Source organism: Puma concolor, chromosome D1 (assembly GCF_028749965.1).
Source record: "Puma concolor isolate L17-30 chromosome D1, mPumCon1.1.hap2, whole genome shotgun sequence".
NCBI classification, from domain to species: Eukaryota; Metazoa; Chordata; class Mammalia; order Carnivora; family Felidae; genus Puma; species Puma concolor.
Window position 1 is genome coordinate 66,512,210 of NC_141676.1, and position 14,546 is coordinate 66,526,755.

Here is a 14,546-nt window from a genome sequence, read left to right on the forward strand (position 1 = left end):
CTGAAGAATGCCTCTTCATAACTTAAAAAGTGAGGAAACCTTGATTCATCAATGCTATGTTTAGATTTATGCAAAAGTATAAATTTAACAAATACTAACAAAAATCTTTTTTCACACTCCATGTACCCAAAGTTATGGGATCCTATACTAACAAGATAGCTCATGTTGTGATAAGCAGTCAGTATTGAATGTTAAGTGTTCAATCACTAAATTCTACACCTGAAACTAATATTACACTGTATGTTAACTAATTGGAATTTAAATAAAAAAGAGGGATAGCCCTACCCAAGGACACCCTAGGTTTGATCTCAGTAAATCAGTTCATAATCAGAGACAAGCTGAGGGATGGCCAGTTATCTGAATATATCTGTTGAGCACCTTCAAGATTCTGTCCACCCATCACCATCTTATGCAGTCTTTCCATTTCATCCCAAGCTAGGATCTAGGCCAGTCTGTCTGTTCCCAAAGCATCTTGGAACATTCTCAATTATAAAATACTTCGCATTGCTCTGTGACTATTTTCTAGTCTGCCCTGGACTCAGGGCTTTGGTCTCCTTCAGGAAATGATTTTGCTCTTTTTGTATCCCCAATATAATAGTTCATGAAACTTCTGAGGACCTTGAATAGTAACTGAATAGGTCACTACAGGTGACAAGAATCACTGTTTTGTTCACACTTTTTGGACTTGTTTTGTTTGTTTTGAATTCCAAGGCCTTTAATTGGTAGCCAGCACCTCACCCTAGCTCCTCTGTGTTGCCATGCCCCACCCCATGCCAGCACCTCCCACTCCCTTCCCACACCCCCCTCATGCTGCCCTCACGTCTCCTCTACAGCTGGGCCCTCCTCCCGGCCTAAGTGGGAGCAGGCAGGGGTGCCGCCAGAGTCCCCACCACCCCCAGCATCAGCATGGCCAGGGCCTTGAGCCCCGTGGTGTGGATCCTCTCATGCCGGTGCAGGTTAGAGCACTGGCCGAAGCTCCTGCCACCGAGAGGGCAGGAGGAGGGCTGGACGCAGTGGTGGATGCGCTGGTGGGCGGTGAGGTGTGAGCTGTGGCCGAAGCTCTTGCCACAGTCGAGGTAGTGGTAGGGCTTGTGGCCCGTGTACGTGCAATTGTGGGTGACGAGGTTGGAGTGCTGGCTGAAGCACTTGCCGCACTCGGGGCACATGTAGGGCTTGACCCCAGTGTGGGCGCACCGGTGGGTGACCAGGGCCGAGCTCTGCATGAAGCACCGGCTACAGATGGGGCGCTTATGGGGCTTGGCGCCCTGTGGGGGTGCCCTGGTGGGTGACCAGGTCCAAGTGGCGGGTGAAGCACTTGGCACAGCGATGGCACACATAGGACTTCAGGCCCGTGTGGATGCCCTCGTGCTGGATCAGGGTGTTGTGCTGGCTGAAGCTCTTCCAGCAGGAGGGGCAGGTGGAGGGCTTCTCGCCCGCGGGCATGATCTGGTGCCGGAAATGGTGCGAGCTGCCGCCAAGCTCTTGCCACAGCCGGTGCAGGCGTAGGACTTCTTGACTGTGTGCGTGGGCCTGGTGGGTCACCAGGCGGGAGTGCCAGCTGAAGCCCTTGCCACAGAAAACATTCCGTAGGGATGCTGCCAGTCGGGATCCACAGCTACCCGCCAGGATCCACAGCTAGTCCCAAACAAGAGCACTCAGAGCTAATCCACAACAAATGTTAGTACCTGCTGTCCACCCCCAATGAGGATGTACCTAAGTTGGCTGATCCATTTTCAGCATTTGGCAGATCCTATGCCATCTCAGCTCAGAAAGCTTAAACTGTGAGCTCCTTGAGGACAAAGATTTGCTTTTTATCTCTCCATCCCTACACTTTAACAAAGTTAAATTGAGTGGGCATTCAATAAATATTTGTTGGCTGAATTAGCATACTTGGTGCTGTTCTAGCTTATTTTTAGTTGCAGTACTATATATCTATAGAACATACTACTTCAGAAAGTTAAACTAACTTGCCCCTGCAGCCAGTAGGCTGCAGTGCAGTGATAAAATCTTACGTCTTCCTGAGCCAGAGACCATATGACCCCACTGTTGCACCACATTGCTTTTCACAGAACACTTAAATGAACCAGATCCTTTCACATTTCATCACAAAGGAATAATAGAAAATTTTGAATTACATACAAAAGACAGTTAATAAGGAAAAAATGTTTGGTTACAAGAACTTTCCCTGGAACTTCTCCCATAACAGCAAGTTTACTACCTTCCATGTTGAGCTAACTCTATTCTGGATACCATAAGTATCCTGTTTATCAACCTATCTAATACTCATAGGAGAGAGACTGGTTCTACTATTCCTATTTTATGGCTATGAAAACTAAAGTTAAAAAGCCAAAGGCACAGGCTTTGACAGTTGATAGAACTGAGAACTGAAAACCAGGACTCTCTGGCTCTAAATTTACAGCCTAAGTACATGCCTAATTCACTTCTCCGGAATAAGTACAAAGTTTCATGTTATTATGATCTACTCCAATGATCAGTGAGAATCAACATTAAATGCTAGATTAAGGACATTTAAAGTGCTAGATTTGGGGTGCCTGGGTGGTTCAGTAGGTTAAGCATCCAACTTCAGCTCAGGTCATGATGTCACCAATCGTGATTTCAAGCCCAGGGTCAGGCTCTGTGCTGACAGCTCAGAGCCTGGAGCCTGGTTCAGATTCTTTGTCTACCTCTCTCTCTGTCCCTGCCCTGTTTGTGTTCTCTCTCTCTCTCAAAAATAAATATTTAAAAATAAATAAAGTGCTAGATTTGTCCTAACTAGTAAAATGCCAACAAACTCACTAGACACAGTAACAAATGAACTACTTAAAGTCTAAAAGGTGTTCCAGACTAGGAGGATATAAAATGAAATTTGCATTTCAAAAACATTACCCTAAATCATGCACAAAAAACAACTTGGAAAGGGGCAAAAATGGGCAAGAACGAATACAAGTAGTCCAGGTGAAAGGCCATTGCCATAATCCCAATAAGAGTTAACAATTCTTACTGAACTAGGGTGTTAAGTTTGGATTTTGTATATCGGCCTCTATATTAACAGCCCATCACTGCCCTATCCTGGGAAAGGTCTGGTAGAAGATACTATATGCAAACAAATGTTTTCTCTTTCCAATGTTTTCTTGAAGAAAAAAAAAAAAAAACCTGAAGGAACAGATCATTCAAAACTCTGTAGCATCTGGGCATGCTCTGGACTCCATTTAAAGAGAAACTCCCCAAATCATCAATCCATGGCAGCACAGAAGCACTAAGAAGAATATCTGCTAGGGAGGTCTTAACAGGTTAATGGAAGACAAGCAGGAGTTACCTGTGGCACAAATATGCTACACTGAGAACTAAATCTGAGAACCATGAAAAAGACTATAGACATTAAAATACCAAAAAATGGCAGCCCCCTGCAATAAACTGTGAGAACATATTTTGTTTGTATGAGAACAAAGTAAATACAACCATACACCTGGGAACAACTCAGAGTCAATGAGAATGAACCTACACAAGTGAAAACAAATAAAGTTAATGAGCAGAAGAAAAAATAATGTACTTCTAGTTCTGTTTTTCAATTAATAGCTAGAAGGCAGTAGCCATTAGTCACATTTATCTTACACCAAGCATTTTCCCCATAAAATAACATAGGAATAGTTAAGAGGAACTTCAGTCTTAAGTTTATTTTGAATTAAATTCAAGAATCTATTAAGAACCCACTGTGTGCTAGGAAATCTAGATGCAAAAATGAGTAAAATATGATTCTGACCCTCCAAGCACTCACAATAGAAAGAGAAAGCTGGGATATAACTTTTAATTATGATAAAAGCAGCTATAATTTTTTCAAGCAGCTAACATATGTCAGACACTGTGCCGGGTACATCCATATATTATTAATCCTTAAGCAACTCTGACATGGAAGGTATAATTATTCCCATTTTTATGATTGAGAAAGTTTAGACTCAAAGAGGTTATACAGATTTCCCAACAACATACACTCAGATGACAATAAAGCCTCCTTTACTATGAGGCTCATGTTCTCCCCATTCTACCACATAGTCTTTCCAGATGTATAGGCTAGAGGAGGGAAATAGACTACATCCAGGAGCAAGATATGCAGTGATATCCTGAGGCAGTCTGGGGCACCAGCTTAAATAGGAAAAAAAAAAAAAAAAAAAAAAAACAAACACTTCCAAGCCTGATCCTTCTGAGAACTAATGCAAAATGGTCAAAAACTGAAAGATTGTGGCTGAGTCACTGCGTAAGGATTGCCAAGAATCAAAGCTAAAAGCCAAATTCTGTCCCCAAGCAACCATGGCACCAAGACTGATAAAGCAAAAAGGGGAAGTATCAGCAGACAGTGAGAATGGAGCACAAAGACAAACCACTGAACATCTTCTATGCATAGATTCCTTCCTTGAAAAATGGAGGCACCACCTCCTAATGGGGTTGTTGTGGAACTCAACCAAACTAATAAATGCAAACAAGCATCATAGTAAAGTTCTGTATAAACAGTAAAAATCAAGATTATCATGAGGGACTGCTGTGAAGACCTTTGGCAGATGTAATTAATTAGTAATTAAGCTTGCTAATCAGCTGACTTTAAGATAGGAACATTATCTTTATTATCCAGGTAGATCCAATATAATCACATGGGCTCTTAAAAGCAGAAGAGGAATTAGAGAGTTGCCATTGGAGAAGGCAGGAGAGATGAGGAAGGAAATGTTCAAAGAGATTCAAAGGATGAGAAACACTAGGTCTACCATTGCCAGCTTTGAAGATGGAGGAAGTGAGCCACAAGCCAAGGAATATAAGCAGCCTCTAGAAGTGCAGAACCCCTGGCCAACATCCAGTAAAGAAATGGGGACCTCAGTCCTACAACTACACAGAACTGACTCCACCAGCACTCTGAATGAGCATGGAAGCAGATTCACCCTCAGAGCCTCCACAAAGGAGTGATGCCGTGCCAACACCTAAATTGTGGCCTTGGGAAATGCTGAGCAGGGAAGCAACTGAGCCCTGTTGTACCTGGACTTTTGACCTATAGAAACTAAGAGAATATATTTGAGTTGTTTTAACCTGCTTTGTCTGTGATAGTTATAGCAGCAATAGAAAACCAATATACATACACTTGCCGATTATTATTTAACCGTCTAATTAACTCTTTATCTAGGTAATGTCTCGTAATCATCTTACCCACATTTTTCCCTAGTCAATTCTAACTTCAAGAGTCCCAAAATTAGAGCCTAAAGACATTCAAACTTTCATCTGCCAATTTTTACAGACAGGTCTAGACATAAACATGTGAATTGTGAGACTGATTCTTTACATTGGCAAATAGGTGGACACTGAATACTACAATTGCAAATAACCATGTTTATTTTTAAAATATTAACAAGAATTAATTATACTTTCAAAAAATTAAATTAAAAATTCCACCATTATTAAGAGTACACTTACCTTGATGAGCACTGAATAATATATGGAACTGTTGAATCACTATATCGTACACCTGAAACTAATATAACACTGTATGTTAACTACACCAGAAATAATTTTTTTAAAACCCATCTTAAATAATTTTGATTAATACCCCCTAATATTGTTCAACGTCTATGTACAGCTCTTATGTTTATCATGCTGATTCATGAAAACCTCTGGAACTACATATTGAAACACAAAGAGAAACATTTCCTATTGGAGGCTGGGCAGTGCTAGAATAACACATTGTTAAGCAAAATCTATTACAGTCATGCTACCTAAGAGGAGAGATTCAACAAGATGATAATTTTGCCTTCTCTCTTTATCTAAAGCTTCTGCTATTCAAATCTTCCCTGTATTCATGATATGAATGGGCAAACCCACAGAACTTCAAGTATTCAGATACAGTTGTCTTTATTCTGAGAATATAGGGCAAGAGATATGAAAAAGTATTCCCCTGGGGCCTGAATGGTGGTACTTATGTGAGCTAATATTTGGGAAATGGGTTACAATATACCAGCGCTAAGCACCAGATTCTAAGTGAGAGAGCTATCCATAAGCTCTTAAGTAAGTTTTATTTTGGTGTTTGTCATCTGCATGGCCCAATAAAGCACAGGGCCCTTTACAGGGACCCCTCTTGCCCAACTTTTAAGGGTGATGCCATACCTTAAGGTGTTAGCCTGAAACCAAAGGTGCTGCTTCTTTTGATTATGCCCTTTGAACAGCATACTATTGTGAAGGTTAGATAGGTATCTCTGCAATGATACACAACAGAAAATTAAATTTGTGCTCCAAAAGCCACATGCATACATACCTACACACAAACACATACACATAAATACACACATACACACACATACTTCTATGCATATTCTGAAGCCAGTAAAGGGTGCTTCCTTACAATAAAAGTGTGTTCATTGGTTTTCTCTAATTTAATCAAAGTTTGCATTATTTTGTGAGTTAAGAGGTGGATGCTCTATTGATCAATGAAGGCCAATTGCAATATTATTCCTGGTGCCACCACTACATAATTAGAATCATCCTAATTACAAATAGAAGTTGGAAGCACTATGTGGCTAGAAAAAACTCTTAAATTCACAACAGAAACATAAAACTTGAGTAAAAGATCCATTAGAAAAATGTGCCTTCAGAGTGATGATAAATGCTTCACTCATCACTTTTACTGCCAGATTCGAATGATTACCAGATGGTTTTAGTAATTAATTTGCATTCAGCACACAAGTATTGAGCAGTTAACATGCATTCAGTGGGTTTTTCTCTGTTACTTTCTCAGTAAAACAAATGTGGGTTTAAATAATCTATGCTCTGTTTTTCTTCCAAGATCATAGCCCCAAAATCCCTACTCTATAAGTTAATCTTTCTCTTTATTATACTTTCCTTCTTCTCCTGCTTCTTCTCTTCCTCCTATTTCTTTCTTGAAATGAATGTTTGAGATGGTAGCTTCCATTCAAAATCCCTTTGGCCTGTCCACCAGCACAGAGGAGTGAGGTATGAAAATTTATGGTATAGTATTTTATATAGGACATGTCAGAGGCTATATATACACATATATTAGAAACAGTAATATTCCTCGAATGTAGATATTCAAATTCATACCCAAGTTCAAATAGAATGAAACAGGGCACTATGGAGAGGACATGAACTTCAGAAACAGCCTTGAGATGGAATCCCAGTTCTTCCACTTGCTAATTATATGACATTGAAGAGCTTAATTAAATTATCTGAAACTTAGGGCTTCCTTGGTAAGATATGGATAAACCTTAAGCTATTTTAAGGTTTAAAAAAGACAAAGTTTATAAATCACATAGCACAAGGCCTTACTCATGGTAAAAAAAAAAAAAAAACAAAAAAAAACTGTTGGTTCCTTTCCCTAACAATTACTGATCTGTTACCACATATCAGATACTCTGTTATACAGTTTCAACTGTGTATTTCACTGAATGCGTGTTTCATAAATCCTGTGTGCAGAGGGTCCCAGAGGGAGCCTGATATCGGTATTAAGTATGTTAGTGGGAAATTGGTGGGTAGGGGCAGGGGGCCAGCTCAGGTTCTGCTTGCTGTATATTGGTATGTATTTGACCTCAACCTTGAGACTGAAATCCATAATCCAGTATAGGGAACAAAATCCTCCTATGTCTCAGAGAAAATCTCAGACAACAGATTTGTCCTGAAATAGGAAATATGGAAAGTGGTTAGAGTCAGGACAGAGATATTAGCTAAGTATAAACGAAAAGGGACTATTTAGACTAGAAGGCCATATGATGTCACTAACATCTTACCACTGGTCCTAGAGAGAATTTGTTTCCAGTTCCTTATTGTCTTAGGTGCTGCTATAACCAAATTACCATAGACTGGTTGGCTTATAAACAACAGTAATTCATTTCTCATGGGTCTAGAGGCTGAGCAATCCAGGATCAAGATGCAGGCAGATTCACTATCTGGTGAGAGCCCACCTCCTGGTTCACAGATGGATGTCTTCATATGCCATCATCAATTCCTCATGTGGTGGGGCTCTCTAGGGTCCCATTCATGAGACCACAGGGAGCCCTTCAATCTAATCACCTCCCAAAGACCTTCTAATACCAATATATTGGGCACATACAAATTTTGGGGGAAGGGACACAAGCATTTGGACAATATCACTGATATGTGTAATTCTTTTTAAAAAATACAGAAACAATAAAAACTTAATCAAATAAAAGTAGAGGCACTAACCAAAGAAAGGGTCAACACAGAGAGGGTCATTTCCTGGTCTCAGTAAAAGCAAGTATTAGAGCAAGGAAGTGGAGAAAATCACATGGGCCCAGGAGAAATGATGACAAGTTGACAACTGTAGACTGGAAAAACAGCCTGGCCCCACAGATGGAACAGTGCCATCTCAGCTATCATTTGAGCCACACAGAAGCAGCAATGAGAGCCCCAGCCAAGATCAGGAGGAGACCTTACCAGCAAGTGGACATAAAAGGCCACCTAGGCATTACTAGGAGAAAGGAGGAACTCCAGCAAGCTCACTAACAGACTTCACCATATCCCCATCTCTCTCACTAGTTATCTTCACCCAGATGTTTGGTTGGAGATGAAGGGACAGCATCAGTTTCAAGAGAATAAAATACTACACATATTACTATAGTAGACAATTCCTATTTAACAAAATAAAGATTCGTTGGATAGCTACTACGTATCAAGCATCCTGCTAGGTGAAAAGGATACCAAAATAGATATATAGACAATAATCTATGACAAAATAAAGCAGCAAATAAAAGTTACCACATAAAGAGGAGATGGAGAATAGTGAGTTTCAAATTTCCAAATATAACTCTGTTGTTATCTACTGCACATATTTTGGAAGAATAAAACATTTGCATTTCTATTTGATAATCTGCTAAATATTTTTCTTCTCCTGTGGACTCCATATACATACTAAATGTTGAGACATTTTAAGAGTCTGTTACCCCAACACAGTATGCAGAACTCTAGAAGCCAAGCTTATGCCACTATATTGGATGAAGTGGTGTGCCACCCAGATGTCTCTTCAGTACTGTAATGCTCAAGGTCCTCCAGAGAAACAGAATTGATTGACGATTAGATGCATATAGATAGATACATGATAAAGACATAGAATATAGATAGTTTTATTATAAGAATTGACTCACACTATTTTAAAGACCAAGAAATCTCATAACCATTTGCCATCTACAAGCTGGAAAACCAGGAAAGCTGCTGGTATGATTCAGTCTGAGTCAAAAGCCTTGAGAACCAGGAAAACTGACAGTGTAAGTTTCTGTCCAAGTCTAAAGGCCTGAAAACCAGAATCACTGATGTCTGAGGGCAGGAGAAGATGAATATCCTATCTCAGGCCAAGAGAACAAATTCTCCCTTCCTCCACCTTTTTGTTCTATTCAGGCATTCAGCAGATTGGATGATGTCCACCTGCATCTTCATTATTCAGTCTACCAATTCAAATATCAATCTTTCCCAGAAACACTCTAACAGACATACACAGAAATAATGTTTTACCAGCTATCTAGGCATTCCTTATCCCACTCAAGTTGACACATAAAATTGACCATCTCAAAGACCAAAGATTCCCCCCAGGTTCCAGAAGTAGTGACAGCAGACAATTCTTAGCTGTCAGTCCTATTCAGGAAATGTCTCAACTGAAGAATTCCCAAGGCCATGGCTCCTGTCAGGGACAACTACATCCAATGACTGACCAATATGAGGGTATAAAGATGGAGCCCCTGCTCATACCCATGCAGATAATTTAGAAGGGCCATCACAGGATCAGAGCTCCCATGGGGTCGGCTAAGGCCTTCACTGAGAATACATCATAGCCCAAATTCTCTTTTGCACAATCCTGCTTTTTTCTCTTCACTTACATAAGTGTTGACCCCAATGGTATTCCCTAATAAACTTCTTGCATGCTAATCTCTGCTTCCCAGGGAACCCAAACTATAATACCTTTGATGCAAGAGATGAGATATTCTTCTAGGGAATCTGACCAGCTTAAGGAAAAAGACCTCAAAGTAGTGATATCAAGGGCTCCCCAGTGAAAGTTTTCAGCCAGGTTTCTGTGAGGTAAAGCTCACAGTTGGCCAGAAAACCCACTCATGTTGAAAAGAAGCCCTACCAATGTACATACAGTTCATAATTAAGTTTTTTATACACCACTCTTAAATATAAAATGGTCAACAATAATCACCAGCTACTTGAGAAAAACGTTTTAAAGAAAGACAAAGGCCAAAATAAACAGAAGCTAGTAATTTAATAAGTAAATAGACTATACATGGAGATATAATCAGAAAAAATAATCAATAGTTGAATCTAGGAAGATGGCAGTGGAGTAGGAGGACCGTAGCCTTGTCTTGTCCCATGAATGCAACTAGATGACTATCAAATTATCCTAAATAAACCATAAATTCAGCTGAAGACTGGCAGAACAAACTCTACAACTAATGGTTGAGAAGAGGCCACATTGAAGAAGGTGGGAGGTGTGGAGATGTGATTTGGGAGAGAAAGGGATCATGGCCACTGCAGTAGGGAGGGAACCACTGTCAGAGAGAAGTGTTAGAGACAGACTAACACACAGGGGAGTGCACAGGGAAAATGAATCTCCATAGCAATTGGCTTGGAACGCAAGAGGGACTGAATTTCATGATTTCCGACCAGCAGGGCATAAAGCCTGGAATTTTAAAGGTCAGTGGCCTTGGCTGGGATGGAGCCCAGAAGGTATTGTGCTGCTCTTAGAGAAAAGGCAGGTAAACAAACCACAGACACACAGTGTAGAAACAGTGATCTGAAGAGCATCTGAGGCACACAGTGGGCAAGTTCATGAAGAGAACCCTGCAGGAACAAAGGAACTGGCTGGCACCATTTTCCTCCCCTACCACTCAGCATAAGCACAGGGCCACCTGCAGGAACCAGCACAGTTCCCACACTTGCTATCTAATTTGCTTACACCAAGCCCCACCCCACCATGCTCTAGTGGAAGTTCCCTGCTCAGTCACATTTACCCCAGTCCCAGCATGGTGGGCACCATCCCTCAGAAGACCAGCCCAAACCCCTACCAACACCATGTCTCCTGACACCAGAGTTTTGCAGAACTTTGGCTCAGATGGCAGTGGCAACAGGTCTCATTTCACAAACAGACCAAAGCACACCTAGTTAAAATGCAGCACATTCAGTCCAAGGACCAAACATTGCCCATGACAGACAGAAGTCATTTCAGATGATGGGCGTAAAGGATAAAGCAGCCAGGACAAAACAGTAGAGGGCACACAGCACACACTGGAGACACTTTCAGAAGGATGAAGCCCTTGGGGCACCTGGTTGGCTCAGTGGGTTAAGCATCTGACTTCAGCTCAGGTCATGATCTCACTGCTCTGAGTTTGAGCCCCAAGTCAGGCTCTGTGCTGATAGCTCAGAGCCTGGAGCCTGCTTCGTATTCTGTGCACGTATTCTGTGTTTCAGATTCTGTGTCTCCCTCTATCTCTGCCCCTCCCCAACTCTTGCTCTTGCTCTTTCTCTCTCTCTCTCTCTCTCAAACAAAAATAAATAAAACATTTAAATTTTTTTAAAAAAAAAAGGACGAGACCCTGAGGAACAGAGAACACAACACAGCAGGGCACTACAGGACTTCTTCATAACACCATTACCCTTAAGAAAAGAAGACAGAGCTGAGTTTCCTAATACAAAGAAATAGGCATGGAGACTTAGACAAAATGAGAAGACAGAGAAATTTATCCCAAATGAAAGAATAGGACAAGGCCATGACCAGAGAGCTAAACAAAACAGATATAAGTCACATGCTTGATACAGGACTTAAAGTAATGATCATTAGGATACTCATTGGACTTGAGAAAAGAGTGAAAGACATGAATGATACCCTTAACACAGAGAAAAGAAATAACATGACAGAGATAAAGGATACAATAAATTAAATGAGAAACACACTTGAGGGCATGAACAGTAGGATGGAAGAAGCGGAAAAAATGAATTAGTGACCTAGAAGACAGAGCAATGGAAAGTAATCAAGCTGAACAAAATAGAAAAAAAAAGAATTTTGCAAAATGACAATAGCCTTAGGGAACACAGTGACTCCATCAAATGTAATAGCATTCATATTATAGGAGTTCCAGAAGAAGAGAGAGCAAAGGGAGCAGAAAATTTATTTGAAGAACAATAGTTGAAAACTTCCCTAATCTGGGGAAGGAAATAGGCATCCAGATCCAGGAAGCACAGAGAACTCCCATCAAAATCAACAAAGGCAGACCTACACCAAGACATATTGAAATTAAATTGGAAAAACATAGTGATAAAAAATTTTATTTCATTTTTTTAATGTTTATTTATTTTTGAGAAAGAGAGACAGAGAGACAGAGAGAGACACAGTGGGAGCAGGAGAGGAGCAGAGAGAGAGGGAGACACAGAATCTGAAACAGGCTCCAGGCTCTGAGTTGTCAGCACAGAGCCCAACACAGGGCTCTAACCCACGAACTGTGAGATCATGACCTGAGCTGAAGTCCAGTGCTTTACTGACTGAGCCACCCAGGCGCCCCAAGAAAAAATTTTAAAAGCAACAAGAGAAGGAGGGGGAAGAGGAGGAGGAGGAAGAGGGGGCGGAGGAGGAGGAGGAGGAGGAGTAGGAGGAGGAGTTACTAACATAGGAAAACCCATAAGGCTACCAGGAGATTTCTTAGCAGGAACTTTCCAAGACAGAAAGGAGTGGCATGAAATATTCAAAGTACTGACAGGAAGATCTGCAGCCAAGAATACTCTACCCAACAAAGTTATCATTCAGAATAGAAGATATAAAGAGTTTCCCAGAAAACCAAAAGCTAAAGGAGTTAATGGCCACTAAACCAGCCCATCAAGAAAGAGTAAAAGGTAGTTTTACAGTGGAAAAGAGACCAAAAGGGACAGTATAAAGGTAGGAAACACAAAAACATTAAAAAATAGTATTTCTGTAAAAAAATTAGTCAAGGAAGTCACAAACTAAAAGGATGTAATATATAATAAAATATACCTTAAATGTGGGAAGGAGAGGAGTAAAAAATGGGTTCAAACTTAAAAAACCATCAACTTAATATAGAGTGTTATATGTAGAAGAGGTTATATACAAACCTAACGGTACCACATATCAAACCACTAATAAATATGCAAAGATATCACTAAAGAAAATCAACAAACTATGAAAGACAAGAAAAATAAGATAAAATAATCAGAAACAACCACAAAACCAATAATAAAATAACAATAAATACATATCTATCAATAATTACTTTGAATGTAAATGGACTAAGCACTCCAAAGTACTTACTTTGAAAGTAAGGGAATGGAGAAATATCTATCATGCAAATGGATGTCAGAAGAAAGCCAGAGTAGCAATACTTATATTGGACAAAATAGACCTTTTTTTTTCAAATTTTTATTTAAATTCTAGTTAGTTAACACACAATTCAATATTGGTTTCAGGAATAGAATTCAGTGAATCATCACTTACATACAATACCCAGTGCTCATCATAACAAGTGTCTTTCTTAATACGCATTCCCCATCTAACCCCTTCCCTCCATCAATCTTCAGTTTGTTGTCTACCTTTAAGAGTCTCTCAGGGCGCCTAGGTGGCTCAGTCAGTTAAGCGTCCGACTTCGGCTCAGGTCATGATCTCGCGGTCCGTGAGTTCAAGCCCCGCGTCAGGCTCTGTGCTGACTGCTCAGAGCCTGGAGCCTGTTTCAGATTCTGTGTCTCCCTCTCTCTCTGACCCTCCCCCGTTCATGCCCTGTCTCTCTCTGTCTCAAAAATAAATAAACGTTAAAAAAAAAAAAAAGAGTCTCTCATGGTTTGTTTCACTGTTTAGCTCACTGAGGTCAATCAGTGCTGGTGGGCTAATGCTGAAAATGCCTTCACCCTACTGTCTACTCTCCAGAGTGGGAAGTTCACACCCTCACAGTTATGCCTTCACAGATGCACAATCACCCCTCCCATGACCCTGGCTTCTGTCAGCTCCCCCCCCTTCACCATCTGTGTCTAAGCTGTCCACCCTCCTGGGTTTCATCTCAGGAGCAGCTATATTTCAAAACCCCATACATCAGACACCCCCACAGCTTGTACCCACACTAATCTCCTGGGAGAGGGTCTTGCCATGCTGTGGCCAGTACCAGCTTGTCTGAGAAAACCGCTGCAAGACTGCATAGTGGCAGCAGCATGGAGTTCATGGTAAATCTTGATACACAGCCAGCACCAGGTTTTGCTGCCCTCAGCTGGTGTCTGTGCCAGTGAACGGGCAGCTGTATGGCACCTGCAGGGTCTTTTGCCAGTGGAGAAGCCATATTGCCACTAAAAACTGCACTCTGAGCAGAGGAACCACTTCTCCCCATGTGACCCAGGGGATCCTCAGACTGCTGCCTGCTCCCAGGGCTCAATCCTGCTTCCTCACAGAAGCACCACCAGGCGCTGAGCTACAAAACTTCAGACACTGTACTCCGCTGTTTATAAAAAACTGGCAGTATTGAAACCCTGTCCTTTTTCCCCACCAATGATTTTGTGGAATA

General features: G+C 41.0%; 1 pseudogene; it reads right to left on the bottom strand.

The window, feature by feature from the left end:
- Nucleotides 1-851: 851 nt before the first annotated feature.
- Nucleotides 852-14,324, bottom strand: LOC112865767 (uncharacterized; annotated as a pseudogene).
- Nucleotides 14,325-14,546: the final 222 nt, after the last annotated feature.